Here is a 25,327-nt window from a genome sequence, read left to right as displayed (position 1 = left end):
ATGATTCCTGAGCACCTGAAACTTTGAGAAACAGCAACCTAGAAGAATTTGACTTTATGGGAGGCTCATTTTGGGCTTCCTGCGAGCTGCTGAATCCTTACAGGGGTTCCATAAATCCATCTGTATCTCCAATGCAGTCTGAACACTGCACAGACTCTATAGCTCATGCATAAATGTAATATTTCTTTGTTCCAAATGTACCTAGATGGAATTATGACAAAATACAAAATTCAATTGGAAGTGTTACTGATTCTTAGTAGTTTTTCATCATTATGTGGTTTCTCAGGCATCCAGATCTAAAAGAAAACAGCTCTTGAGTGAAGGTTTTTTGAAACAATTTGTATTAAAAAGAAGTTTTAGTGTTTGAAAACCAGTATTTAGAAACAGATACACCTTCAGTACTGCATGATGCACAATATTTTGGGTCTTTGCAGACAGATTTGGGAATCAAAAATGAAATGCGTCCCTTTGTTAAACAGAGCACATCGCCTGGCACATAGCAAAGCTGCTCCCTTGACCCAGGACTTAGGGGTTTGGCATCGCTCTTATCCTCGTGCCTTGTGCTGTATGAGCTTCTGCTTCATAGGATAAGGGAAGCAAATACCTGCATGGTCCTGTTCCTTCCCCTTTCCCCGTGTCCTCTGTCATTTAGGCTGCTGGTGATAATTGGTGTGTGGGAGTGGAAATTGAGGCATTTTATCCAATTCTTATTCCACTTCTTGGCCTCGGTTGGGTTTTTGGCTTGGAGCATGCTTGTCATGCTTGGTATGGAAGAGGGCAGGAGCGAAGCCTGGCTCTGTTACTGAGCTCAGTCCCGAGCATGGGTGCATAGCTTTAGCACCTGGTTCTTCCCAGGCTAGTGTAGCACTGACTTTGAAATCAGCTGGACCCAGCATCAAATCCTGTCTCTATCACTCTGGGCTGGTTTCCTAACCTCTCTGGAACTCAGTTTCTTCATTTGTGAAATAGGGGTGACAAATCTGACTCAGCTCCTTTAACAAACGAATGCAATCTGCAAGTAGTTTGGCAGATCCTTCCCATCCCTGAGACCCCCTACTAGGCCATAGTCATTGTTGCCATTTGCTGTGTCTTCTAAAGACTTCCCTTCCCCTGGCTTTCAGGTGGGGACCTTCATGTGGTAAATCTGAATGCTAAAGAAGGTAGAAAAGGGAGGCTGAACAATTATTCCTGCTCACAAGTGATTCACGGTGGAGGCCAAGAAGAAGAAATGAAATACCCTGTCCCCCAGCTCTTACTCAGCTTGAACCCTGTCTGTGTGATCACTTAGCATCACAGAAATGATCTTCCCGAGCTTTCTTTAGCTCCTGGTGCTGACGCGGGCTTAGCCTTGGCTGACCTGTCTGGACTCAAACAATTTCCTTCATCTTCCTTAGCCTCAGTTTCCTTATCTTTAAAATGAGAGTATGAGCCTTTGTGATCTCAAAGGTATTTCCAATTATAAAATTCTGAGAGATTACGCCCCTCTTAGAGCAAGTAGAATTAATGCGATGAAGGGGAGCCCTCAAGGGGGAAGCGCTGGAGATGAAGACAAGAATAGATATGAATCATCTCAGTTTGGGGGCTCAGAGAAGCTCATGGCAGGCTTCTGATTCCGTCTGCCTGGTTGCATGCTTATGCATTGCCCTTGTTTGGCCTTGAAGGGCATGGTTTTTTCCATTGTTTCTAGTGGGGACAATACTGTATTGTCACAAATCATTGTGTCACATCTGCTTGGGAAAGCAACCACGGCTGCTTCTCTTTGGCTCCTTGTCCAGGAAGCTCTCAAGCCAGTGGATTGCCTCAACAGTTCATGATGACTCTCCTGGTGGCTCCTCTTTGGCCAGGGACTTGTTCTCCCCTCTGTGTTGGACACCAGAGGGGATGGTAGGCATTTTCTCTCCACTCACTCCCACGTCAGGAACGGCACTGGTGATTGTCAGGCAGGTAAGGGGATGCCGTCATGCTCAATAGAGATGTCAGACCAGACGTGAGTCAGCGTTAGCTTCCCCCAAGCACAGCTGGGAGACAAAGAAATGGATTTACTGGAGATGTACACAAACCAGAACCTATTATGTTAAAAAACATAAATAAAATGAAGGAAAAGGCATACAGAGTGAAATTATCTTTTTAAAGCATTTTGGCAAAATAGCGCTCAATACACATCAGCACAATAGTGGAGTCATCCATGTGTGTCAACCTGTAGTTTTTAATGACAGGGATGTATAAACAAGTAGGTAATATACAGCCCAGCTGCTTCTGTGGTTTTTCTTGCTCTCTTTGAGAATGAGTTGGTGGAAACACAGCTGAAAATACAGACTTAGAAAATGAGTAATTTAAGTTGAACATCGAAAAGGAGATGTGGATGAAGATTTAGAAAGAGTATATTCAACTTCATAAGTGTACAATGTAAGATTAGGCTAAATAGACAGAAATTTTACTTTGCTCTGAAAGGATAAATATCATTTTCCATTCCTTTTGGTGGATAGGCAAAGCTATGCCGTGAATAATTTTTTAACTGCTGGCTTCTTTATGAAAAGAAAAATATACCGCATTTTTTTCTCTCACCCTGTGTCCACTCAGGCTCGTAACTCAGGGGTCCCTCCATGTCTTCTCTAGCCTGTATCAGTGCTAATCACCCAACACAGAAACACCAAAAAAGTTTAAATCTCTTCATTTTTTTTCTGCAAAGAATTTAAAACTGCCCACCTTTGTTCTTACAGATAATTCATAATAGCAGATTGGTTTTATTTATGTTAAACGAATGTGTATGGGGCCAAAGAGACTCATGGAGGAAAGAGTGAGTGAGGGACTTCTCTTCCAGAGAGGAAACAGGGACGAGAGCCAATAATGAAATCTTATTAAATCTTATTAAGGCAGGAAAAACTTGCCTTTACTCATATACCTAGAACATTCCAGATTCTTTCCTTATAGGATTTCTTTACAATAACTGTAAACTGGTAATTTTCTTTATTTTTGAAGAGGAAGTCAATGCTCGGAGAAGCTAAGTAACTGGTCAAGTTCCCATATCTCACAGGGAGGAGGATAGAGTGGAAGTCCAATGTTAGGGCCTCATTGCTCCCTTTTTAGACAACAAGATCAAAATTACACATTAGGTAGCTACTGTATGCCAGACATTTTGATGAAAACTGGAGATGTGAAGGGAAAAAGAGCCAAGTACTTCCTGTTGAGTGCTTCACAAAGCATTTATTTAATGCTTGCTGTTTGTCAAGTACTCTCATAAAGGGAAATCACAATCAAGCCTCACAGTAGATAATCATGTGAAGTGGACATGGTTATTAGCTTATTTTTCAGATAAATGAAAAGTACATGCTCAGACTATATATCTCACATAGCTAAGATCATATAGTGAATGAGTGTTAGAAGTGAGGTCTGGACTCAGCTATGTCTAGCCCTCAGCCCTTGTTCTTTTCTGATGTACATTTAATGCTTATTGAGTTCCCCAGCATATTTGATATGGACCTGATATGTTACATCTGCAGAAGTATTTGTATTGTAATAGAAAATCCTAAGGTGAAACTGTGTTTGTGTAAGAGACTCATAGGTGGTAAATGGGGGAAGTCACTTTGCCCAGGGAAAAATGTCAAAACTCTTCAGAATGACACCCGATGTTAAGTCTATTAGACAAAGACACATAAATGTGAGAGGTGGATTATCTTAGTTGGTAGACCACAAAGAGAAAAATGACATCAAAAAGAAATAAAGTAATGTGCAAATAAACTTCCGGTGATATAAATAGTATATATAATTCTTGAAAACATTCAAAGTCAGTGAGGAGGATTCCTCTGAGGATCTATTTAATATACTCACTGATACTAGAATCATAAAATAGAGCTCCAGTCTTGGTACTTTCCTGTATAAATACCTTGTCTGGCTAATACAAAAAGCTCATCTGCTCACTATCGCCTGACTTTTGTTTTGTCTTACCTCTGTTCTTCTCTTGGCTAGGACCCTTGCACCCTTTCTCCCCAAGTGTGGGACCATTTTAAATACTCACTCAGTCTCCAGGATGATTTCTATGATATTTCTTTACTGCAAGTGACCTGACCTGTCTTTCCTTTGGACTCCTGTTTGAAGAGCTGACATTCACCTAGTGATCCTTATTTTGCTTTGCTTTGTGTTGTTATTAGTACTTGCTTTGCTTTACCCACTAAACTGTAAGTTTCTTGAAGGTTTTTCTCATCTCTTTTGATTCTTTGTAGCATCTAGCACAGGGTTTACAAGTTGCAGTAATGAATATCGGTAGCTATTGGTCAAATGAAACCAAATTAGGGGCACCTGGGTGGCTCAGGGTTGAGTCTTTGCCTTCAGCTCAGGTCATGATCCCAGGGTCCTGGGGTCGAGTCTCACATCGGACTCCCCGCAGGGTGCCTGCTTCTCCCTCTGCCTGTATCTCTGCCTCTCCCTGTGTGTGTCTCTCATGAATAAATAAATAAAATCTTTTAAAAAAAAAAAAAAAACAAATTAAATAAGGCCAGAGTGAAATGTGCAGTCAGAACAGCCAGGCATCAGACTTTCTCTGACTTGTGGATAAACCGCTTTCCAGCAAGGGAAGGAATTGGAGGAGAGAGGAAGACAGAAGTAGGCACTTCTGTAATTTGGCAGGCATGAAGTTTACAATGGAAAATCGGCATGTGTCCACAAACCACCTTCACTCTTCTCATGAGGGACCATATCTCCTCCTTAGGCAGGAACTTATACAGTGGGAAAATCTCATAACTCCCTACAGCCATAACCCTATTGATGGCAGCATATGTGGTTACTTAGCAACAATTATGGTATCGCACGTAGATTATTATGATGCTTTCAGGTATGAAAACAACTGGAACAAAGGATTAAAGTTAGCAATGAAAGGGAGAGATGTAGTAAATTTAGAGCTAGAACAGTTCTTTCCAAAAACACATTTTGCGTAAACTTTCCCGTGCAAGGACAAGGCGCACATCCTAAAGTTAAAGCTTTCCCCACAGAGAGAGGGAGAGAGAGAGAGAGAGAGCTGAGGCCTGCAGTTTTTCCAGATAGTGTTTTTCCCAGCTGCAAACCCATATTTATTTCTTCCAGGATATTTACTAATCCTCTTCCTCCTGCCCTCATCCCCAGGGGATGCATGGCTGGGCATGTAAACACATTCTATTCTTTATCATTCAGGACTGGCGATAATATATTATCATCAAAGAGAATGGTCTTCATTTGATTCATAGGACTCACTGTAAGGACTCAAATCGCACTCTGTAGTGGTTGGCCAGAAGGGTGATAGCGTTGCTCACGATATAGTCAGTCATACTTATTATCCACTTTGTGGTTGGTGAAACTGAGGGCCGAAACCTAGTTTGACTTTTTCAAAAGCAAATGGTTGGGACCTGCAGGGTCAAAGCTCTCTGGTCCTAGGACAAGTGGGCTCATATTTTGTTATCACTATTTGTTTTTGCCATGTGCTCCATAGTTATAACGATGTAAAGGACACTGTTGTTTACTTATTTGGTGTCCAATCCCCCTGGCTTCTTCCAATCTTGATTTTTCCCCCCTAAATTATGAGATTCAGAAAAGCTGGCCCCATTTCCAACTCCAGGGAGCAGGGAATAAGCAAGTCCAGGTGGGCATGGGGAGAGATGGTGGCTTCTTTCATTCCCTTGTTATTCATCCACCCATGCACCGTCGCTCTTTTTCTTCCTTTTTTCATTTGTTTTTGCCTTCCTTCTTGTATGTTCAAAACAACGTCAAAAATATCTTTGAAGGATAAGGAGAAGATACCTCCATGTGAGTGGGAGGGTACGAATATATAAGTGCATAGAGAAGGAAGTGGAGTGTTGACTTGAAAGTTAGTGGGGCATTTGACCTTCCAATTTTTTAAGCACCAGCTGGTACTTCCTTTTCTTCTCTCCCTGATCCATGAGTCATGCCTCATCAAAAGTTTCCTAGGGCCCGGGAGTAAAAACGACAAATCACTGGGTACGAGTGATAGGAGAAGATTTCATTAGATGGACTGAGAGAAAGACTGCAGAATGAAAAATTGCAGGGTACTGACCCTTGTACTACAAACAGAAGGGGCATAGTATTTAGATAGCTGCTGAACAGTGCACATCTTAAGATGAGATTCTTGAAATTGAATATGGCCTAAGGTGAGGCAGAAACTCTTTACTCCAAGTCATAAAAATTCTTGCTTTAGAATCTGATGGAATGGTGAACTACCAAACTCCACTGAATATATAATTATCGAGGATGGACTCACAGACACTTGATTAAGCATCATGAGTATGGGATGGGCACAGAATACTTAAAAATAGGATGAGATGTCAAAAAGCATATGATCCTGAAATAAGCCCTAAGTATCAACAAATTTTGAAGCCAGAATGCCTGAATTGAATCTCTGCTCCTCCAATCTTGTCCAGGCCTAGTTTTATACCTATTAAAAATGAGCACCAAACTGTGTCATTGCTTTCCTGAAACCAGTGAGAAGCCACCTGGATAGAGTATCACTCCCAAGTTGTTCTAAGGATGTAGTAAATATTTGCCAATTCTGTTGGAACAACAACCCCATTGCCTATCCTGCCACATTCTGCAGTGGAGAAAATGGCACCCTCAAGTCTCTTGGAAATCTGAGCTTGCTCATTTCCATTTATAAAGTCCTAGACCTATTTCTCTAAAACAACCACACCTGTGCTCCTGCTGTCTCTTGTGGTTTCTTTCGGCTTTATTCCCAGCAGTCATCTAGAGATAAGCATATTGAGCAGTTGAAACAGGTATTTCTAGAGTCATTGAATACTAAAAATTAGTAAGGAACTAATCAACTACAGAGGGAAATTTCAAAAAGTTAAAACACGTGGTTCATAATCACAGGGAGTTTAAAAGCTAGTTAAAGCTTCAAAATGGATGCAACTGATGGAACAGCAGGCAGGACTTCTGTTGTATGGGAGGGATTGTAACTAATTTCTCATCTGGTCGTTCTTTTCTTCAAGCACACCTTGACTGAGATGGATAAGGCCGATTGCCTTACTATTTCATATTGGGCTTTCATGTTCTGGCTTTAATTCTTGAAGGTTTCAAGATGTATTTTGATCATTTTCCCTTAGAAAAGTAAGTGATCAACTTCTTAACCAGTCGAACCCCAAACGTAATGAACCGTAATGTCAAAATTATGGCTTTTAAAGGAATAAATTATAGGCAGAATAGCTGAACTCAATATGTTCTTCTGAAGAATTGGGCTGGTTTTTTTTTTTATAGCAGCTTTATTGAAATGCAATTTACATACCATAAAATTTACCCTTTTAAAGTGTACACTCCAGTAGATTTTTAGTACTGTATATTCACAGAGTTGGGCAGTCATCCACAGTATCTATTTTGGGAACATTTTAATCATCCCCCAAAAAACTCTGTACTCATTAGTAGTCACTCTCTATATATCCCTATTTCCTGCAGCTTTTGGCAACCACTAATCTACTTTCTGTCTGTGTATTTGCCTATTCTGGACATTTGGAATAAGTGGAATCATGCAGTATATGATATCCTGTGGCTTTCTTAGCATCATAGTTTCAGGGATCATCCATGTTGTAAAATGTATCCAACCTTGCTTCCTTTTCGTTGTCAGATAATATTCCATTGAATGGACATTCTATATTTTGTTTGTGTATAATGAATAATGCTGCTATGAACATTCATGTAAAAGTTTTTGTGTGGAAAAAAAAAAGTTTTTGTGTGGATATATTTCTCTTGGGTGTAAACTGAGAAGTGAAATCTCTATGTTAAAGAGTCTGAAGAATTGCCAGACTGTTTCTCTAAAGTTCAGCCCCATTTTATGATCCCACTGGTGGTGAATGAGGGTTCCATTCCTCCACAACTTTGACAATCTATATAACTGTATATATTGCTATCTATATATCTTTATATCTCCTATCACCTCTCTTTCTCTGAGAACCCTGACTAGTATACGGGGTGAAACTGGCCACATAGAATAAGCTGGAAGGTGCTTCTTGGTTTTCTAGTTGTTGCAAGAGTTTTTAAGGGCCTAGTGTTAATTCTTCTTTAAATGTTTGGTAGATTTCACCGTTGAAGCCATCCAGAGCTGGGGATTTTTTTTTTGGGGGGGGGGGAGTTTTTAAATTACTAATTCAATCTCTTTACTTGTTATAGGTCTATTTAGTTTTTTTTTTTTTTTTTTGTCTTGAGTCCATTTTCAGTAGTTTGTTTCTTTCTAGGAATTTTTCCATTTCATCTAGGTTATGTAATTAGCATAGGGTTGTTTATAGTATTTCCTATATTTCTGTAAGATTAGTAGTCATGTCCTTCTTTTATTCCTGCTTTTTGCAATTTCTCTTTTCCCTTGGTCAGCCTAGCTGAGGGATTTTCAGTTTTATTAATATTTTTTTTAAAAAACTAACATTTGGTTTTGTAGGTTTTCTCTATTATTTAACTAGAACCTATTGCATTTAATTCTGCTGTAAACTTCATTATTTCTTTCTTTCCTTCTGCTTGCTTTGGGTTTAGGTTTATTTTTTCCCTAGTATCTTGAGATGGGAAGATAAATTATTGATTTGAGACCCTCCTATATATATATTTTTTGTTCTTGTATTTCTTCATTACTGCCTTCTTTTTTGTTAAATATACCTTTCTTAGTATACTAGTTTAATTAATTCCCTTTTTAATGAAATATTTGCGAGTTATTTTTTTAGTGGTTATTCTGGGGATCACATTTAAAATATTTTCTCAAAAAATCTAGTTCAGATTAATGCCAGCTCAATATCAATAGTATTACAAAAACTCTGCTCATATGTAGCTCTCTTCCCCCCATTGACCTTTGTGTTATTATCACACAAATCACCTCTTTTACATTAGAGCCACAGTAACATCATTTTAGGATTATTGGTTTATGTAGTTCCCATTTAAATCTGATAAAAAAGAGTTATGAATAAAAATACACTAGTATCATCTTTTATATTTACCTATGTGGTTACTTTTACTGGTGATCTCTATTTCTTCATGTGTATTCAAGTTACTGTATATCATCCTGCTTTTTCAGCTAGGAATCTCTGTAGTATTTCTTGTAGGGCAGGTCTGCTTGTAATGGGTTCTCTCAGTGTTCAGTTATCTGGTAGTGTTTTCATTTCTCCTTCAAATTGAAGGATAGTTTTGCTGAATTTGGTATTCTTTTTTTTTTTTTTTTTTTTTTTAGATTTTATTTATTTGAGAGAGAGAGCATGAGCGAGCAGTGGAGAGGGGCAAAGGGAGAGGGAGAAATAGACTTCCCACTGAGCAAGGAGCCTGAATGGGGCTCGATTCCAGAACCCTGAGATCAGGACTTGATCCAAAGGCAGATGCTCAACCAACTGAGCCACCCAGGCACCCCTGAATTGGGTATTCCTGTTGACAGTCCTTTTCTTTCAGTTCTTTTAATAACATATCATCCTATTGGCCTTTGGTTTCTATGTTTTCTTTTCTTTTTTTTTTTTTTTGTTTCTATGTTTTCTGATGTGAGGTCAGCTGTTCATGTTATTCAAGATTGATTGCATATGGTAGGTCATTTTTCTTTTGCTGCTTTCAAGATTTTCTTTTTTTTTGCATTTGACAGTTTATGACTATCAAGATATAGGTCTCTGAGTTTATCCTACTTGAAGTTCAATGAATTTCTTGAATATGTAGATTAATGTTTCCATAATTTGGGACATTTTCAGTCATCGTTTCTTCAATCATTCTCTCTACTGTTCTCCCTCCTTTCCTTTTGGGACTCTCATTTTGCCTATGCTGGTGCAATGTTCAGGTCCCAGTCTTTGAGGCTTGGTTTGTTTTTCTTCATTATTTTTTCTTTCTGTTCCTCAAGTTGGATAATCTCAACTGACCTGTCTTTAAGTTTTAGTTCTTTCTTCTCCCCATTCAGTTGGGCTGTTGGTCCCAACTTTTCGTTGATATTATTGTATTTTTGATCTCTAAAATTTCTATTTGATTCTTTCATAATATCTCTTTGTTAATATTGTCTATTTGGTGACATATCATTCTCATATTTTCCTTAAATTCTTTAGGCAAGATTTCCTTTAGTTCTTGGAGCATACTTATAATAACTCATTTATAACTGTGTAGTAACTCAACATCTGAGCTTTGCAGGGATAGTTTCTATTGATTCTTTTTTCCTATTTATGGGCCATACTTTTTTTTGGGGGGGGGCATACTTTCTTATGTCATTATGTGTGCTATTTTTTTGGTTGTTGAAAACTGGGCTTTTAAGATAAGTTCATGAGACATCTCTGGAAATCAGATTGTCTCCATATCTCCATATCTGGTTTGCTTCATTGCTTGTAGTATACTGTAGCAGTTGTTATCAGTGCTATTTGCTTGATTAATGACTTTAGTAATTTTTAAAATCTATATTGTTGTATGCAGCATCTAAAGTCTGCTTGATTAGCGTAGTAGTCAGGTAATGAGTCAACATAGATTTCTTTAAATTCCTTTAAGTAATAAGTCTCCCACCCTTTTGCTACAGATATATGTGTGTGAATTGAAGTATGCCTTCAATGCTCTGGCAGTTTCCAGTTATGCCTTAGCCTTCATCTCCTGTATGGCCAACCATAGGTGAGAGATGAGGGCCTTCTTAGGTGTTTTCCAAGAATGCATATACATATGGCTTTCTAGATTCCCAGGGATATCTCAAAACTCTCCAAAGCCTTCTATGGACATCTCATTTCCCAGATACTTATTATAAGTTTCTTTGGTCAGCTTCCTGTTTGCCCCAACTGGTTTCACCATCTTAAGCAGCCATGATGCTAAATAATTCCTGATTCTTTTGGAAAAACACTCCGAAGGTAGGGATTTTCTCACTTAGTAATATCTGAGTTAGATCAACTAAAGATAAATCCTGCAGGTGGGACTTTTCAGACAATAGAGATAATTCTCTAAAGATGGGACTTTTTGAGGGAGCTACAGACCTCTTCTTCTTTCTCAAACAGCTGGAAGACCACTGGTTTTCATAGCCACCATGTTTCTACAGTTGCTGGTTTTCAAGACTGCTGCAATGCTGGGGAGAGGGAGATGAGAAAACAGCAAATATAAATGCCACATAGCTCACTGTTCTTCTAGAAAAACGACTATTTTTCTTTTCCATCCTTTGGTGAATTTACAGAATTTTGAAAATGTTTATTTTGACTATTTTGCTGCCATTCTCATTGCTTTAATGGAGCACCATTCTGGAAGTATTCCTTCTTCTTGAGTGACCTTGATATCAGGGCTGCTTTTGAGACATAGGTTTAGACCAGAAAGTTGTTCGGTATGCACCAGAAAATGGAAATGGGTGAGCTAGAAGGATATAGATGGATGATTAAGTCTGGTACTTGTTTCCACTCTGGGGAGATTGATATTTATGTCGGTAGAGGAATGTTGTACCTCATATTTCTGTGTTCAAGAGCCACCATGATTAGATATTTCCCTTAAGCCTTGAGATCACAGAAGAGGAGGAGGGAGGGGCAGTTGCTGCTGATGATAAAGTCTGAGTGGAAGTCTCAACTGAAAACCCTAATAAAACTGACAAACTGACAGAACAGAACTGTGACAGTGGGGCTTTGGAATTGGCTGGCTGATTGTGAGCTGTTGGTTGGGGACCCTTGAGATGTGCCTGCTGTTGACTTGCTACTTAATGTGCAGCTTAGGAACCACAGTGTCAGCACCACCTGAGAGCTTGCTGGAAATGTAAAATCTCAGATCCCACTCTGGTTTTGCTGAATCAGAATTTGCATTTTAACGAGGTGATTTATATACACAGTAAAGTTGGAGAAATACATGCCTATAGCATATTTATATCTTTATGTGGTTGTCCCAGGAAGATTCCTGTTGATTGACTAGCCTTGTCTCTTTCATGTTGATTTTTATCAACTTAAATCTCAGATGTAGTCATCTGTTTTCCTAAAACTTCAGAGAATGCCAATCTTTGCACGGTCTTATCCTTCTAGGGTTTTATTTTTGTTTGTTTGGTTTTTTTTATAGTGAGGATAAAGAGTTGAACCTCAAGAGTTTCAGAGAGAGAGAAAGTATGTGAGCTGAATTAGTCCAGAAAGGCGTTATTCGAGTTGGACTTTGAGGAAAGGAAAGGGAGGATGTGAGTACATGTCAGGTAGATGACGGAATATAGGTCAGCCTACAGAGGTGGGGATTATCTATCATATGTAGTAGAACTTCAAATTATAAAATTTTTGAAGATGTAGATTATGTCTTGTTCATATATCCATCCTCAGTAACTGCATTGATTCACTGCCTACTCAATGCAGTAGGCACTCTGTAAATTCTTTTTAACTAAATAGTGACAAAACTAGCTTCACTGAAAGTGAGGACTTATATAAGAATTATGGGAGTTGATACAAATTGCTTAGGATACGTCCAGGTGATGGGGACCTTGAAAGCTTGGTAGGAGTTTGTATTTAAATTTGTCGGATAATTTTCAATAAGCCATGGGGAAATGGAAGGAGGTTTACTTGGGGCTGTTATTAGAAAAATGATAAAAAAAAAAACAAACTATGTTCAAACTCCAGCAAATATAGCCCTCTAAAATCTTGGCTATTCTAGAAATGCATACATTTAAATGAGAATGTGTTATGGGAATCACACATTAAGGAGAAAGAAAGCTGGAAAAAAATGGTAGACAGTAGTGGCACATTTCAACTTTTTGTATGTTGTAGGATCTTAGGCAGAGGAATGGCATGTAAAAAATGGGGTTCAACAGTGATTAAAACAATACTAGGTGGATTGGAATGGGAAGAGAATGGAGTCAGGTAGAGCAGCCATGAGGTGTTTTCAGAATTGGGATGAGGGCGGGTGGATGTGAACCAAGGTCTACAGGATGAAGAGTAGCTGCTACTGGAAGTTCCTGGTTTTCCATAGGAGTGAATTCTTATCAAGCAGCTTGGGTCTTGCATTAAAGATAAAGAAGGAAGGAGAACAGAGAGAAACCACCTGGTACAATAGTAGTAGTCACAACAACTATTTTTTACCACTCTCATAAGGCAATGGTAAGAATTAAATGAGTTAATTCTTGTAAGTTGCCTAGTAAATGCCTGGCACAGGGTAAGCAGTCAATGTAAATTTTAGCTATTAACATTGTTTCCTGGAAGAAGGGACCTCCTGGTGCTGACAACAAGTGGCACTTCTGTTCCTCAAAATCAGTACCCAACTCAGTGCTTTTTTGTAATAGATACATAATAAATGTTTGATGAATGGGAAATAAAATATTTATCAATGTAGGAACCAAAAATATTGATTCTAAATAAAATCACATTTTACTGTTGATATCTATTATAAATATTATACCCCAGTGGAGGGCTGGAGGAAACTGATTATTTATCTTGCATCTTCTGCTCTCCAAACCAACTTTCTCTTTTTTTCTTTCTCTACTTGTCTACTCCCATCCTGGTGGTTCCTATCTCTATACTCGTAACTCCAGGAAGCCAGCTCTTCCTGTCTATCTGCATTTTACAGTAGATGCTCAGTAAATATTTGTGTTAATTTGTAAACTTGTGTTTTCTAGACCTGGGGCTCATACCTCAAAGCACTCCCATCAGTGAGGAAGATACCCGTGTTTCTCTGCCATATGTAATTCAGCTCTTTTGAATAGCTTGTCCTCTCTGAAACATCACTGAAGTGTTTGGTACAACCAAATTAATGAGTTGTGGCTGAAGTTCTTTCTCTATTTCATGTGGCTGAAATACATGTAACTGCACATTTGTGCATGAGCCCAAGTTTCTAGAACTTTCATGATTACTTGACAGAATAATTGAAGCAAGAGGGAAAGGATCGAGTGGTTCATTTTCGCTTCTATTTTTTCACCCACTACTAAGATAAAATATTCTCCTGTGCAAAAGTCAGAAACTTTTCCAACCCCTATCACCATATGACAGCAAGTTGAAGAATGGAATTAAAATAGAGAGTTATCTAGAATCTCTTTCCAAGAAGCTGAAAGTTCTATTCATGTATCACCAGAGAATCTCTGTGATAGAAAAGTTTCCATATGTGGTGATATGGAACTTTTAAGAGACTTAATTTCACTTGAAAGTCTGTAGAAACCTATAGTCCAGTGCTTCTGATCTCTCTGAATCCTTCTATTTAAAGTTGGCTTGCTTTCTGCCATTAAATAGGCCTTTTCCTCTAATGTTTAATAATGGTGAGCCTTTTGGAAGAGATTTGCTACAAAGGGTTTTGAATATGGGTAGAGAATCTATATCAGGCCCAACTGACTCACTGAAAAGATTAATCAGGCACACTTAAGAAGGAGCAATGTAATTTAGGTCATTTAAGAGAGAATATGAAACCATTAAATATACTTCCTATCATGTCCAGTTGAGAAAGGTAAGGCAGGAAATATAGGGGAAGAAATAGAATCGATCAGAAGAAGGAAAAGAACAGAGGAAAATATGCACTCGGAAGTAGATGCCCATGGCTCAGAAAGGGCTAGGGAGGAGGGAAGGGATTTGTGAGTTCTGAGATGAGCTGCTCCTCATGTGCTGTTGTTTCCTTGGACTGATTTCTGTGCAAATGAGTTGTTCAAGTAATAAGTAGTTTAAGCTTCTAGCTCCTTCTACATCAACTTGCAAGGAGGAAAAAAATATTATTTGGACTATAGCAACATTGACCCAAATGCTTTCTCTCTGAGAGGACAAATAAAATTAAGGCAAAAGCTGGAAGTTCATCTGTGCTCTTGAAAGGAATGCAAGTCACAGAGTTGAATCCTTACTCTGTAGCACATACATGTTCTCCAGAGATTACCCAGTTTCATCCTCAGTGAGTCCAGCAACAGGTACTGTTTCACCCATTCTACAGATGATAAGACAGTCAGGGATTTGGCAGGTAACACAACTACTTGAGGAGAGGCCGATCTCCATAACCAACGATCTCCTGAGTCCCGTACTTTCTGTTTCACCAGCTGCATCCAAGTCTCTTTCTAGAACTTAAAGGAACTTCAGAAAAACATCCAGATTTGCAAATTGGTTGAAATGGCTCCAGGCTTCAGACCGATAATAATTTGCTTTATTGAGTAGAGATGCATCCCTGGGCCTCATGCCAGCCAGTCGAGCTTCTTATCCATTTAAAGTAGAACAGCATCCAGTTGGTTGTAGGGAGTATTGTATCTACCCTTCTCTGACAGATGGCTTTCTACTTGGCTTTTAAAATTTTTTTAGGAGGGAAGTTCACAGTTTCTCACAGAGCTTATTGCAGTCATTTCCAGATCAGTCTTAGGATCATCGACGTGACTATCCACTGTTCCTCCCTTTGAGTGTGGCATACTGTGTGGGCCTGGCTTTCCTGCTCAGTTAATGATGATGGGACAGTCACAGAAACTGAGTTTACAAGGAATAAGTGTGAATAAGGACTCAGCAAACTATCACCCTTGGGCTGGATCAACCTGAATGTTTTTGTAAATAAAGTTTTACTGGAATGTAGCTCTGCTTTTTCACTGTGTACTGTGTATGGTTGCTTTTGTACTTTAACAGTCAAGTTTAGTTATTGTGACAGAGACCGTATGACCTGCAAAGCCTAAAATACTTATTACTGGCCCTTTACAAAACAAATCTGTGACCCCTGCTGTTGATTAACAAGTCACCTAGAGAATTCTTGAAGGGAAAAAGGAGCATGGGTGTTGTCTAGGCCATAGTATGGTGAGGGTCTGCTACAGATGTTTGGGGAAATCCAAAGGGGACAGTTTTCTTGATTATCCCCTCATAACAGGGATTGAGAGTTCCTTGTAGAAATGTTGCTTGTGCAACAAAATACAGAGTTGTGATTCTCTGTTCTGTGGTTCTTGTCCAGGCAAGTTTGGAAATTGTGACTCCTTGAAACCATGTAGGGAGCCAAGTATTCCAGCTGATGTTTTGTGATCTCCCCCCCCACCCTTGTTTAAAAATAAACTCTGTAGAATCATTTTTTCTTTCTTTTTTCATGGCTCTCTAAATATTCTGTTTTGAAACATTTAATTACCCAGGTTATTTATATGGAAAGGTCTGATAATGTTTCTATTGGAGTCTGGGAGTCTGTTATTTATTTCTTTTGCTAAATTTTATCTTATATTAGGGGAAGGGCTGAGGTTGGTTACTATGGCAACATTCTCAAAACTGCAACAATCCTATTATGGATGCTAAAACTATAGTCATTCTGGTGGGAGGGTAGCATGGGTAGTGGGTGGTAGTCTTTTTATTTTTATTTTATTTTATTTTTTTAAGAAAACCTCTCCCACTTCCAACCCATTTGCATTCATTTATTTTAAGCTTTGCAGTGTAGGGTACTGGAATGAGAAATGAACAGAAAAAAGGGTGTCCTGTCCTGTCTGTCTCCATTAAATTTCTGTAGTCTTTATCTGCTCCATTTGTAAGGATACCCAGCTTTCTATCTGATCTTTTATTCATTTCTTCACCACTCTTATATTGAGGACTTCTCTGTGGTAGAAATGAGTAAGACACAATCTCTGCTCTCATTTCTTCTTTTAAATTACAAATTCCCTGAAGTCATTAATTCACTTTGCTGTAATTCAGTTAAATAAATATTTATGAGGACATACACTATACCAAGCATCATGCTGGCATACAGAAAAAGGGGTTTTGGTAAAAAAACATGGTTTTGTTTTGTTGCGCAGTATAGGGAAGGTGATTAAAATAAACCATTATGCCCAGAGGTGATTAAAATAAAATTTGATCGATGCTAACACAGAAGTATGTAACTCACTTAACTCTCCAGTCTGGAGATCAGAGGAAAAATTTTGCAAGGGGGGCAACATTTGGGCTAATTCAAAGACAGGTCCCTGGGAATGGGTAGGGCATCCTAAGCAACTTTGGACCAACAAGACAGGGAATATGGTGGTGAGAGAGGTGTGCAGGAGATGTTTAAAGCATGCAGACAAGTGGTATTGGAATAGTCGGAAATAGAGGTTAGACTCATCAAGAAATGGCACATCTAGGAGGTTGGATTTTGGAGACTGGGAGCCACTGAAAAATTCAGACAGAATAGCAACCTGAGTGTTCTAGTTTAGCAAGATCTTTCTGTTAGTGGTGGGTGGGATGGTAGATAATGAAGGGAAAGGGGCAGATTGGATAGAACATGGAGACTTGAAAAGATGGCATGTTTCCTCTTAGGCCTTAGTGAGCTTAAAATGAGCCCACCAAATTGGACTATCCAGTAAGCAGTTGGTGATATGGATGCAAAAGTCATGAAATGTGGGTGGGCACCCGAGACCAGGGTATCATCTGAGGCTTGTGGGTGGGAGGGAAGCAACCAGAAGAGGAGCCACTCATTATCACATCCTCACAGTGCCTAATGTGGTGTCTCACTTTGAATAAAATACTAATTTTACTCAAATTAATTTCAATTAATTTGAAAAAAAAAAAAAAAAAGGATTCCAAAGTATTGATGCGACCAAAAGAAGTAGTCATTAGACTCATGATTCTTTAAGATTCCTCTTGGAATTCCTAAACTCGACAAATGGGAGATACTCCTCAAACAGCCTAGCTTTCTCCTTCTATTCATCCTTTAAATCTGCACAGTGGGGCATGCCCTTCCCTGGCTCTGCTGGCCACTCTTAGGAAATGAAAAACCTTTCTGTTGCAAAACACTGTACTAATTCACTAACTAAAACTTTCAGAGCTGGGCAATAATGAAAACTCTGGACTTAGAACTGAGGTTTCTTCCCTCCTCCGACGTGGATCTGGACAAGACCACTGCAGCCAGAGAAGAGAGTGGCCAGCTGCTTCTTTCTTTCTCCATGGTGCCTTTTCTCTCTTGTCTCCTACTTGCTGGTCTCAGTTGCAAACCTCTCTCAAGCTGAAGTGGGGCTGGCAAAGAGGCGGAGAGGGAAACAGTGAAGTCCCTATCTGCCTGGTCATGATTTATGCTTCTACTGCTAGTGCTCTTTGAATCTTGCAGATATGGAAAGTTGTCTTTTTCTCTTTAGAGTTTTTCTGTGGAGTCTTTATTGTCTTCCCTCCCTCATTGCCGAGGATCTCATATTTGCAGTTCCTTGAGATGAGGGCAATGCATTGCTTTCTTGGCTACAAGTTTTCTCAACCCTTAGGATCTTGGTAGCACCTCTAGCTAAACTCTGCTGTGGTGTTTTGGATAGTATCTAAGCCAGTCCCAAGATGGCTGTCTCTGGCACATGGCCCACATCTTGTTCCATGGAAGACACTCAAGCAACCTCTTTTAAAATATATTATGTATTATTTCTTGATGTCTCAGAGAGACTATTCATTGGAACATCTTGTTACATATATATATATATATATATACATATATATATATATATATGTATATATATATATATATATAACTACTCTCTCCTTGTTTCTTTTAAACTTTCCTGTCTTGTAGAGACAGTTCTGTTACACAGTGTAGGATTGGCTGGCTGCTTCTGGGTGGATTTAGTGGATGACAAGGGTGGAACCAGGTAGTTTTTGTGAGCATTGTGTGTGTACCTTCCATGTGGACGGGGCATCCTTGGACGAGAAGCGTGCATCTAATAGGAGCTCAGTTTACAAGACCGATCCCCTCCTTGCTAATGACTTCCAATCTCTTTGCAGCCCAGGCTAAGAAAGCACAGATGGACCCTGAAAACGCATTACAACCTCTCATCAAAAACCCTGAACCCCAGCTGTTCACCCTCATCTCCATCCTTATGGGAACATAAAATGATTGGCAGCTTCACTGCCCAGTTTTTGCCACGCTACAGATAAGAAATGGGCATGTTCACATTCTCACTCTTACTTCGAGAGCCCTATCATCCTTAACCACCCAAGTAAAACCTGAACCAGCTTTCTTTGAGATTTTTATTTTTTTAAAAAGATTTTATTTATTTATTCATGAGAGACACACACACACACACAGAGGCAGAGACACAGGCAGAGGGAGAAGCAGGCTCCATGCAGGGAGCCTGATGTGAGACTCGATCCTGGGTCTCCAAGATCATGCCCTGAGCAGAAGGCAGACACTCAACTGCTGAGCCACCCAGGCATCCCACTCTTTGAGGTTTTTAAAGGTTTAGGCAAGGTGACCTCCTCTCTCCTCCCAGTTTGGATACCAAAAGGAGATTCCAAGTTGAATTTTTGAGCTTAAGATACTCTTCCAGAGATGCAGACCATATGTCTGACATCTCTGATCAAAATATTACAGACTTAATTCACATCATTACTATGAATCCCGCTCTTCATCCTGAGTACCCATTCATCTTCATGTAATTTCTCTTTAGTCTTAATAAATGGCACCTAGAACATCCACTTAATTGTTCAAATCAGAAACCTGGGAGTCATCTATAAGTTCTTAAGCTCTTATGCACCATAGGTACCCCCTTTGGCAATGTATTGCTATTTATGGACACTTTTCAAAATGATGTCTTTAAACACAGAGAACCATTATGGAGACCAGCAATATGAAAATACAAGTCTATTTTGAGTAATTTGGAATCTGTGAATCTCCCCCCCCCCTTTTTTTTTTTTTTTATGATAGTCAATGAGAGAGAAAGAGAGAGAGGCAGAGACATAGGCAGAGGGAGAAGCAGGCTCCATGCACTGGGAGCCCGATGTGGGATTCGATCCCGGGTCTCCAGGATCGCGCCCTGGGCCAAAGGCAGGCGCCAAACCACTGCGCCACCCAGGGATCCCCCCCCCCCTTTTTTTTAACCTCTCATGTGGGTTTAGTTTCAGTCACCAGTCACCTGGGTGGCAGACTCATTTCATCTTGTCTCGCTTCAGGGCTACTTTCTTCATTCAGGCCTTCATTAGCTCTCACTTGAATTGCAGCAGTTAAATTTTATAAGGAATTTGTATTGGAAAATTTCAAATATGTACAAAGTATATAAAACAGTATAATGAAAACCCATAGAACCATCACCTAGTTTTGACAGTTATCAACATAATACTTCAACCTACTTCTTTCTACTTCCTACTTGATGATGATGATGATTTTATAGGGTTTTAAAACAGTTTTTTATTTTATTTTATTTTATTTTATTTTATTTTTTTTATGATAGGCACACAGTGAGAGAGAGAGAGGCAGAGACACAGGCAGAGGGAGAAGCAGGCTCCATGCACCGGGAGCCCGACGTGGGATTCGATCCCGGGTCTCCAGGATCGCGCCCTGGGCCAAAGGCAGGCGTCAAACCGCTGCACCACCCAGGGATCCCTTTATTTTATTTTTAAAAAAGATTTTATTTATTCACGAGAGACACAGAGAGAGGCAGAGGCATAGAGAGAAGCAGGCTCCCTGTGGGTAGTCTGATGTGGGACTCATCTCAGGACCTTGAGCCGAAGACAGATGCTGCCCAGTTGAGCCACCCAGATGTCCCTATAGGTTTTTGGTTGTACAGTTTGGATCCATGAATCCACAATCCATCCTTCATAGCAGAAAGCCCACACCTCTATGAAGAGACATCTTCCCAGAAAGTTCCTTCTTTTCCCAGTCCCTTTCCAGTCTAGCCTTGCCCTTCAGAGGAAACCACTCGATGTTTCTTAAAAACCTTAGTTTAGTTCTGTGTGTTCTAGAATTTCATGAACCTGGAATACAGTATAAGGTCCAACTATATCACTGCATGATTAGTAGGTTCATTCCTTTTTGTTGCTGAATATTATTCCATTATATGAATACACTACAATTTGCTTGTGAATCTTTTGTTGATGGACATTTAAAAATTTTTGCATATTGTGTCCCTGAATATTCCTGAAGTCTTTTGTGGGGAAATGTTTTCATTGCTTTTGGATAAATACCTAACAGTGGATTGGGGGGTCACAGGGTAGGAATAATGTTGATTTTTTAATTAAAAAAAAAACACAACTGCTAGATCTTTTCCAAAAGTACCATTTCACTTCCACTAGCAAGATATGAGAGTTCTAGTTGTTCCAAATTTTCACCAATATTTGTTGTCAGTCTTCAAATCTGGCCATTTTGGCGGGTGCATAATGGCCTCTTGTGGTTTTATTTTACATTTCCCTGGTAACTAATGATGTAAGCATTATTTCTTATTGGACATTCACATAATTTCTGTTGTGAAGTGTCTGTCCAACCATTTCTTGCCTATTTTTAATTGTTTAAAAAAAGTATTAGTAAAGTTTTAGGATTTAAAAAAGAACTCTAGATATAAATCCCTTATCATACATATATTTGGTGAATATTTTCTCCCCATCTGATACATACCTATTCATTTTTTAAATGTCATTTTTAGTAAGCAGATACTATAAATTTTTCTTTTATAGTATTGCTTTTTATATTTTGTCTGAGAAAACTTTACCCTATCTTTAGGTCATGAAGATATTCTCTATTTTCTTCTAAAAGTTTTATATATAAGCTTTCATATTTAGATCTGTGATCCATTTTGAATTAATTTTCATGCGTAGTATGAGACAGCAGTTGAGGCTCATTTTTTTTCCACCTGGGTATCTAGCTGTTCCAGCATAATTTGTTGAAAAAATTCTTCTTTTATGGAATTGCTTTGGTTTCAAAGTTTCGCATTTTGTTCTTTCTTCAAGATTGTTTTACTGTTCTAGATTCTTTACACTTACATTTCCAATTAGATTTTAGAATTAGTATGTCAATTTTTATTTAAAAAGCCCTGCTGGGGGGAAAAATTTAAAAAGCCTTGGGATTATGATTAGTGTTGCATTGACTCGATATGTTAATTTGCATGCCTTGTTCATTGGTTAGCCAGGGATCTGAGATTTTATTCAGATTTTAGGACTCACTCCCTTTATGACTTCCTCCCTTCCACCATTTCCTCCTACCTTTCTGATGATTCTGCCTTCCCTGAAATCACCTGACATCTCAGTTAAGTAAGGAAGTTGTGGTTTCCTGCAGCCCAACCTTTGTGTGGATTGAGAGGACCTCAGACAGGAATTTGCAAATTCACACATTTTTTCCATTGCCTTTTTTTAAATTAATTATTATTTTTAATTGGAGTTCAATTTGCCAATGTATAGCATATCACCTAGTACTCAGCCTGTCAAGTGCCCCCCTCAGTGCCTCACCCAGTCACCCCAACCCCTTTCCACCACCCCTGTTCATTTCCCAGAGTTAGGAGTCTCTTATGTTTTGTTACCCTCTCTGATATTTCCCACTCATTTTCTCTCCTTTCCCCTTTAATCCCTTTCACTATTTTTTTTATTCCCCGTATGAGTGAAACCATATAATGATCGGCCTTCTCGAATTGACTTATTTCACTCAGCATATAATACCCTCCAGTTCCATCCACATCGAAGCAAATGGTGGATATTTGTCGTTACTAATGGCTGAGTAATATTCCATTGTATGTATAGACCACATCTTCTTTATCCGTTCATCTGTCGATGGACACCGAGGCTCCTTCCACAGTTTGGCTATTGTGGACATTGCTGCTAGAAACACTGGGGTGCAGGTGTTCTGGCATTTCACTGCATCTGTATCTTTGGGGTAAACCCCCAGTAGTGCAATTGCTGGGTCGTAAGGCACTTCTATTTTTAACTCTTTGAGGAACCTCCACACAGTTTTCCAGAGTGGCTGCACCAGTTCACATTCCCACCAACAGTGTGAGAGGGTTCCCCTTTCTCCACATCCTCTCCAATGTTTGTTGTTTCCTGTCTTGTTAATTTTCCCCATTCTCACTGGTGTGAGGTAGTATCTCATTGTGGTTTTGATTTGTATTTCCCTGATGGCAAGTGATGCAGAGAATCAGAAAAGACCCCAAATAGCTAGGGGAATATTAAAAAAGAAAACCAGAGCTGGGGGCATCACAATGCCAGATTTCAGGTTGTACTACAAAGCTGTGATCATCAAGACAGTGTGGTATTGGCACAAAAACAGACACATGAATCAATGGAACAGAATAGAGAATGCAGAAATGGGCCCTCAACTCTATGGTCAACTAATATTCGACAAAGCAGGAAAGACTATCCCCTGGAAAAAGGACAATCTCTTCAATAAATGGTGCTGGGAAAATTGGACAGCTATGTGCAGAAGAATGAAACTAGACCATTCTCTTACACCATACACAAAGATAAACTCAAAATGGATGAAAGATCTAAATGTGAGACAAGAATCCATCAAAATCTTAGAGGAGAACACAGGCAACACCCTTTTTGAACTTGGCCACAGCAACTTCTTGCAAGATACATCCATGAAGGCAAGGGAAAAAAAAACAAAAATGAATTATTGGGACTTCATCAAGATAAAAAGCTTCTGCACAGCAAAAGAAACAGTCAACAAAACTAAAAGACAACCTACAGAATGGGAGAAGACATTTGCAAATGACCTATCAGATGAAGGGCTAGTTTCCAAGATCTATAAAGAACTTATTAAACTCAACACCAAAGAAATCAACAATCCAGTCATGAAATGGGCAAAAGACATGAACAGAAATTTCACAGAGGAAGTCATAGACATGGCCAACAGGCACATGAGAAAATGCTCCATTGCCTTTTAATGGTTCTCTCTGCTCCAGTTTTTGCATGACCTTGGCCCCTTTGCAGTGCTTTTGAGTAATATTTTCTTTAATTTTCTACATTTTGTCAATGTTATCTATGCGATAGTTGTTATGTCCAAGGTGCCATGCTGTTAGCATAAGACTGCCCCGTCAGCTGCCTCGCAATGCTCTCCATGCCTCCTCTCTCCCCTCCACTAATTTACTTGTCCCTAGTTCCCAGAGTGAACTTTCAAAATTGCAAACATGAGTGGTGCCTGGCTGGTTCAGTCCACATGGGACTCTTGATCTCGAAGTTGTGAGTTTGAGCCCATGTTGAGTGTAGAGATGATTAAAATCTTTTTAAAAAGATGCAAACATGAGCAAACCATTCCCTGAATTAAAGCCCATCAATGGCTCCTCATTGCTTTCATTGTTCCTCATTGTTGTCATATTTTTCTAGATTCATCTGTGTTTATCCCAGGTGCTTTTGGACTTTATTGAACCATTGGCATTCCCTAGACATTGTTCCCTTAAAAACCTCCCCTCCTTTGCAGGTATCGTGGTCCTGGCCTCAAATACCTCTACCTTCTTCGTGGTCTGGTTGACTACTAAGGTCCTTTAAAAGTCAGCTCAAAGTACCAACCTTTAAGAAAAACGCCCAAACTGGGTTACTCATGCTTTCTTATATTCCCATTGTTCATATTATATTTTAGCATCACAAAGCATGTCAGGTTGTATGTAATTGTTTAATCACTTATTTGTTACCTCAACTATCAAGGCTGTGAGGTCCTTGAGAATAGGGTCTTGTGCTTGAATGCCTGTCACCTAGCATTCAAGTGAAGCAAAGACAGGAGTATGGATGGGTTTTATAGTTAAATTATGGTTGCATTGTAAATTGTAGGTATCTGACCATCCCCAAATATTTTCTCTCATTCCTCTTGCTCATGGGTCTGGATATTTAAATGCCAATATGAAATTAACAAGGGGCACCTGGGTGGCTCAGGGGTTGAGCATCTGCCTTCAGCTCAGGTCATGATCCCAGGATCCTGGGATTGAATCTTGCATCAGGATCCCCACAGGGAGCCTGCTTCTCCCTCTGCCTGTGTCTCTGCCTCTCTCTTTGTGTCTCTCAGGAATAAATAAATACAATCTTAAAAAAAAGAAATTAACAAGATAAAATTAAAACAACAGAAATACCTCAATTATCCAGAGCAATATATATATATATATATATATATAGCAAAAAATATATATATATACAGTTGATTGCATGTTGTAAATGTGTATGTGGGTTTGTACTCTTTCTTTTAGCTGCAATTACAAAAACAATAAATATAAATAATACTATATAATACTGTGGTTTATATAATGTAATGATATATCTTTATAATATATAACTATATATTTATAAATATATATATTAAAGAGAATAAAAGACATCTATGAGTAGAAGGCAATGACAAAATAAATAAAGGACCAATGATGCAAAATATTTCATTTGTTGAGATATAATTTAAAGTGTTGTGAACACAAAGAAAAAGGCTGATAATGATTTCAGGAATAAAGCAGCCTCTTGAAACTTTAATCTACATGGTCAGCCAGTGACACAGGGGAATACCAGGGAAGCTTAACCATAGCTATGCTCTTGTGGGACACAGGGAGCCAAAATTTTTGCACATTTACTTGAACTCATCCATCTTTTTCCTTTCCTTTCCTTTTCTTTCCTTTCCTTTCCTTTCCTTTCCTTTCCTTTCCTTTCCTTTCCTTTCCTTTCCTTTTCCTTTTCCTTTTCCTTTTCCTTTTCCTTTCATTCCTTCCTTCAGTCTTTCTGCTACATAATCATATAGGCATTACTTACTTTTATATGGATTCTTTCTTGGTGGAATCCCAATGTAAAATACTGCTTTCATAGAAGTCATTTTTGGTGGCCAATGACTTTTCCAC

The 25,327-nt window shown here is 39.0% G+C and overlaps 1 protein-coding gene and 1 long non-coding RNA gene across 2 annotated transcripts in view; one reads left to right on the top strand and one right to left on the bottom strand.

The window, feature by feature from the left end:
* DGKI (diacylglycerol kinase iota) overlaps positions 1-25,327 on the top strand; it is a 428,861-nt gene that overhangs the window by 37,727 nt on the left and 365,807 nt on the right.
* LOC112670442 (uncharacterized) lies at positions 377-25,327 on the bottom strand. The gene is made up of 3 exons (XR_003142954.3): positions 25,242-25,327; positions 10,926-11,014; positions 377-2,018 (listed from the first exon to the last, which is right to left on the bottom strand). It is a non-coding gene; the product is annotated as an uncharacterized LOC112670442 (long non-coding RNA).

The sequence above is a fragment of the Canis lupus genome, chromosome 16, assembly GCF_003254725.2.
Source record: "Canis lupus dingo isolate Sandy chromosome 16, ASM325472v2, whole genome shotgun sequence".
Classification (NCBI taxonomy): domain Eukaryota; kingdom Metazoa; phylum Chordata; class Mammalia; order Carnivora; family Canidae; genus Canis; species Canis lupus.
Note: the sequence above shows the minus strand (reverse complement) of the source record. Positions and strands in the feature narration are given on the sequence as shown.